The sequence below is a fragment of the Rhinatrema bivittatum genome, chromosome 2 (genome assembly GCF_901001135.1).
Source record: "Rhinatrema bivittatum chromosome 2, aRhiBiv1.1, whole genome shotgun sequence".
Classification (NCBI taxonomy): domain Eukaryota; kingdom Metazoa; phylum Chordata; class Amphibia; order Gymnophiona; family Rhinatrematidae; genus Rhinatrema; species Rhinatrema bivittatum.
This window is the reverse complement of record NC_042616.1, coordinates 10036304-10041906: the sequence shown is the minus strand read 5'-3', so window position 1 is coordinate 10041906 and position 5603 is coordinate 10036304. Positions and strand designations below refer to the sequence as shown.

General features: G+C 46.1%; 1 protein-coding gene across 1 annotated transcript in view; it reads right to left on the bottom strand.

Annotated features, from left to right (window-relative positions):
• LOC115083510 (zinc finger protein 189-like) overlaps positions 1-5603 on the bottom strand; it is a 537273-nt gene that overhangs the window by 386980 nt on the left and 144690 nt on the right. The gene's annotated exons all lie outside the window — the stretch shown is intronic.

Sequence of the window (5603 nt, the reverse complement as noted above, 5' to 3'; positions counted from 1 at the left end):
GCATTATTTAATAATCAATAAATATTTGTGTGTCAATTATAATAATGTAAATCCAAGAATAATTTTGTATGTTGCACTTATAAAGTGTTGAATGTGTAGATGTGTAAATACATGTGAAAAGATCGAATTGATAACCCGATCAAATAATAATGTGAAAGTATGCATCTAGCTAATAGTGAATGAATGCTGCCGTGACATAGGTGTTCTAGATATCCCAAATTGATGTGTCTTTAATTGTAAACGCTTATAGCAAAATTGTAATTAATGAAATGTAATACGGTGTCGCATAAGGTTGGAGATTATTATGCCTGTGTTGAAATAAATAATGATGGATGTATGAGAGTGTAAATGTATGAATGTATCGTTGAAAAATATAAGGAGGCTCGTAGCGACACATGCCGCCTAGATTATCTAAGAGCGCTGATGTATTTTAAAAAAAATAAGTTACTTTAAAGACATGCCGGTTCCTGGCATAAGCGCTGAAATTTTATTGTTGGCGAGTCAGAAAAAATATCGGCAAGTTTGATTCTACTATCTGTCAACAACTAACTTACTTAGTAGATTCTAAATTATAAAAATGTAATTAATGAAATATGATAAAGTGTCGCATGAGGATAGAGATTCTTATGACTGTGTTGAAATAATGAATGTATGAATATTTCATTAAAATTATAACAGAGGCTTATAACAACGCATGCCGCTTAGATAATCTAAGAGCACTGATATATTTTAAAGTCTAAGTATCTATAAAGACGTGCCATTTCAACACAAGAGTTTACTAGCAAAATCAGAACACTGAAATTTTAACGTTGGATGCCGAGTCAGAATAAATATCGGCAAGTTAATTCTTTTATGTGGTCAACAGCTAACTTGCTTAGTAGAATCTAAAAATCTAGAGCATGCTGATCCAACAAATAACTTTCTAAAATAGCGATTACTGCAATAAAACGTTACCTCAAGAGCGTATTCACGATGAGATCTCCACTTGAAAAGTCAAACATTGAAACTGCTCTGTCTATGTGACTTAAGTATACACCAATGGTTGATTTTCGCACCATATTGCAGCTGTCAAATGTGAACGGTCAACTCAAAAATGAATCAAATTAAAATTATTTGTCAATGCACATGAAAGAACTATTAATGTATGATTGTAAATATTTCTATCCTTAACATAAGGCTTGGAGTAACCTGCACCCAGTCGAAAGCCTTTTCCGAGTCAAATCCAATGGCAAAGGCTTTTATCCCTTTTTCTTGGCACATTTTCATGGCTGTGATAAGTTTTATCACATGGCCCGTGGCTTTCCTTCCTTTAACAAATCCTACCTGTGTTTCTGAGATTAATCTGGGTAACAGTACACTAAGGGGCGGATTTTAAAAGGAGCGCGAATAGCCTACTTTTGTTTGCGCTCCAGGCGCAAACAAAAGTATGCTGGATTTTAGTAGATACGCGCGGAGCCGCGCGTATCTGCTAAAAACCTGGATCGGCGCGCGCAAGGCTATGGATTTTGTATAGCCAGCGCGCGCCGAGCCGCGCAGCCTACCCCCATTCCCTCCAAGGCTGCTCCGAAATCGGAGCGGCCTCGGAGGGAACTTTCCTTTGCCCTCCCCTCACCTTCCCCTCCCTTCCCCTACCTAACCCACCCACCCGGCCCTGTCTAAGCCCCCCCCTTACCTTTGACGGGGGATTTACGCCTCCCTCTGGGAGGCGTAAATCCCCGCGCGCCAGCGGGCCTCCTGCGCGCCGGGCCGCGACCTGGGGGCGGGTATGGAGGGCGCGCCCACGCCCCCGGACCGCCCCGGGCCGTAGCCACGTCCCCGTACCCGCCCCCAAAATGCTGTCGACACGCCCCCGAAATGCCGCGACGACTGGGCCCGCCCCCGACACGCCCCCGACACGCCCCCCTCGGAGAACCCCGGGACTTACGCGAGTCCCGGGGCTCTGCGCGCGCCGGTAGGCCTATGTAAAATAGGCTTCCCGGCGCGCAGGGCCCTGCTCGCCTAAATCCGCCCGGTTTTGGGCGGATTTAGGCGAGCAGGGCTCTGAAAATCCGCCCCTAAGCCTGTCCGCCAAGGTCTTAGCCAAAAGCTTCAAATCGCTGTTTAACAATGATATGGGACAGTAAGACTCTGGCAAAGTCGTATCTTTCCCTGGTTTTTTCCAATCCCTCTATAAAATACTGCATAAGGGGTGCCACTATATGTTCCTTAACCATTTTGTAAAAGTCGTACGAAAACCCATCGGGTCCCAGAGATTTCCCTGTAGCCACTTCACTGATCGCTTGGGTCACTTCATATGCTTGGATGGGGCGATTTAGGAATTGGTTTTGTGACGCTGACACCCGGGGCAAGTTAATGTCAGAAAAAAATAGATCTTCCCTCCCAAATGCTGGGTTTGGATCTTGTGTGTATAAATTTTCATAAAAGTTCCGAAATACTTCTCCGATTTCTTCGTTCGTCGCTACCAGTTTACCCTGTTTAGTTTTCATAGATTTTACAAATGTTCGTTGCCTAGCAGTTTTCACTAGATTGGCTAAGTGTCTCCCGATTTTGTTGCCAAATCTGAAAAAGTTGTGTTGTGCTGTCTGTAAGGATTTGTGTGCCCGGAGATGAAGGATAGTATTTAATTAATGTGGGATACTAAGATATGCTCTTCTATTGCCGTCAGTAGCTGTACCTTTATATTCCTCTCTCACTTTTTTCAGGGTCTCCTCTAAATGTAAGATTTCCTTGTCTATTTTCTTATTACGTGTGCTAAGGTACGCGATAATTTCCCTTCTTAAGACTCCCTTGCCCGTTTCCCAAAATAATGTAGCATTATCTTTATGTTGTTCATTGTGAGTAGTGTAGTCCTTCCATTCATCTTGGAGATATTTCTGAAAGTGTGTATCATCTCGTAGGAAGTTGGGGAAGCGCCATATCTTATTACTCTTTGATCTCACCCCTGGTTTCAAAAGAGGTTGATATTGGGGAGTGATCCGAGATCACCGGGTGTTCTATATTTGCCCCTGCAATGTAGGAAAAAGTTGCCTGTGCCACCAGTATGTAGTCTACCCTAGAAAAGGAACCAGGAGGACTGGAGAAAAAAGTAAAATCCTTCTGTGATGGATGCAGGACCCGCCAGACATCCAAGAGCCCCAGATGTTGACACATATACCCCACTCCCTCCAAGCGCCGGGTGCTGCATTTTTGGCTTGCAGGCGACCGGTCCAGAGAGGAATCATGTACACTGTTAAAGTCCCCGGCTACATAAAGGTGTCCCACTGAGTTAGACAGCAACACATTCATTAAATGCACAAAGAATGTATAAGGGGGGTCGTCTGGAGCATACACAGTGCATATGGTGATATTTCTGTCCCTCCATTTCCCGATAATAGCCACGTACCTACCCTCCAGATCTGAGATAGCTTTTCTAGCAGGAAATCAGCATTTTTGTGAATTAGGATTACCACTCCAGCCTCACGCCCTTGTGCCGCTGAAAAAGCAATATTGCCCACCCAATCTCTCTTCAGTTTATTACTTTCTTTCTCGGATAGATGGGTTTCCTGTACACATGCTATTTCCCCCTTTAGTTTTTTTTAAGTGAGTTTACACGTTCTTTCTTTTAATAGGCAATCCCAGGCCATGCACGTTCCAGGATATTATTTTAGTCATGTTATCCCCTGAGATTCTCCCTGATATGACAGCCATTTCAAACGTAACCACACGAGGGGGAATCCCAGCCTATCCCTCCCCATGTTCATTGTCTGCATCTCTATATCCTGATATTGAGGCTACCTTGTACATTCCCTCTCTCCTGAGCCCTGTTCTCTCCCCCTTAACCCCCCCCTCTATCCTTCGCCTTGATGTTAGCTCATCCCTATACGGTTGACCCCCCCCCTCCCCTCCCCCCCCCATTTCCCTCCCCTTCCTCCTCTGAGTTTCCCCGATCCCCAAAATGAAGCACACAAAAAAAAAAAAAAAAGAACCCACTCTATCCCCGAGTCTGGAGATAAGTAAGGGTCCCGCTCTTCTGGACTGGGTGGTCAGGTACCCCGCTCCCAAATATACAAGAAAAGCAATTAACTTATATACCTTGCTTTGGACATATTACCCGTTGTTATTTGAATGCAATGTCAATTGTAACTTTAGAACTGTCATTTTCTGTTCAGTGAACCTCCAGAAAGGTCTTCAACGAACACGCAGTGTTGGCAGGTTTATCTGCTTCTGTATCTTATATCTTGGATCCCTGTGACCCACTCTGGCTGGGTCAGCTTGCCTCAAAGATGTCTTTTGATAGTGAGATCAGATGCTGCAAAGAACACAGTTCCTGGTGATTCAGACGATACGCACAGAGCATTGCTAATAAATATCTTTAATGATTAGCCCTGCTGCTTTGACACATAGCGCTGGGCTTCCACCGAACATTGAAATGTGAGGGTTTTTCCCTCGTGCCATATTTTAACAGTGGCAGGGAACTGGAGTGCAAATTTTATGTCCATATTGATCAGCTGTGAGCACATCGAGGAGAATCTCCGACGCTGATGAGAAACGTTAGCCGAGTAATCTTGCGTAATTCTGATTTTGTGCCCTTGATACATAAGCTCGGGTTGTTTACGATAAGCCATCCGGATTTGCTGCTTATGGCTATAGTTGAGAATCTTTGCGATAGCAATTCGCGGTCTAGAGTCGGCCGACGTCCGCGATCCCGGCCGGTGGGCCCTTTCCACACAAAACGAGCCCTGCAAGGCCTCCAACCCTACAGCCTCGGGGAGCTACTTCTGCAATACAGCTCCCAGATTTCGATCTTCAATGCCCTCGGGCAAGCCCAAAAATCTTAAATTCACCCACCGAGACCTGTTCTCTGGGTCATCAATTTTTTCTTGCCATTCTTTTATAGTGGTGTCATGTGCGGAGAGCTTAGCGGCAGCTGCCACGAGGTCATCCTCCGCTACGGATACCCGGCCCTCTATATTCTCAATACGGGGGGTAAATTCCGCAAGTGCCGCTCTTACCTCTGAGAGCTGGGAGGATATTGAAGCCGGTTTTTCAACTAAGGCTTCCGCAATCGTTTCTTTAAGAATCACCACTGTAATCGAATGCACAGGAGTCGTTGCGGTCTCACCGCCATTTTAGAATCAGCGGTCCTCCCTTTTTCTTTTTCCTTCTTGCCGATTCTGGACGTCATTGGCTGGGGAGATCGCTGCATAAAATGCACGATCAACATAAGCCTCTTGCAGCCCTTGTGTTTTCAACCAGGTAAGTCGTCTTTATCGAGTGATGCTGGTAGATTTCGGGAGCGCGATGCCTGGAGCTGACGGCGAACAAGTCCGCGTCAGCATATCACCCCATGTGACCCTATGGCAGATGAAAATTTAGGGGCGGATTTTAAAAGGCCGGCGCGCGTAAAGCCCCGGGACGCGCGTAAGTCCCGGGGCTTTGGAAAAGGGGCGGGGAGGGGGGCGTTCCTGAAACGACGCGCCGTTTCGGGGGCGTGCTGCGGCGTTTCGGGGGCGGGCCCGGGGGGCGAGGCCTCCGGACCAGCCCCCGGGACCGGAACACGGAGCGGAAAGTGCAGATATACGTGAGATGCATTTTAAAATACTGCATAGGTTGTATTTTCCCCC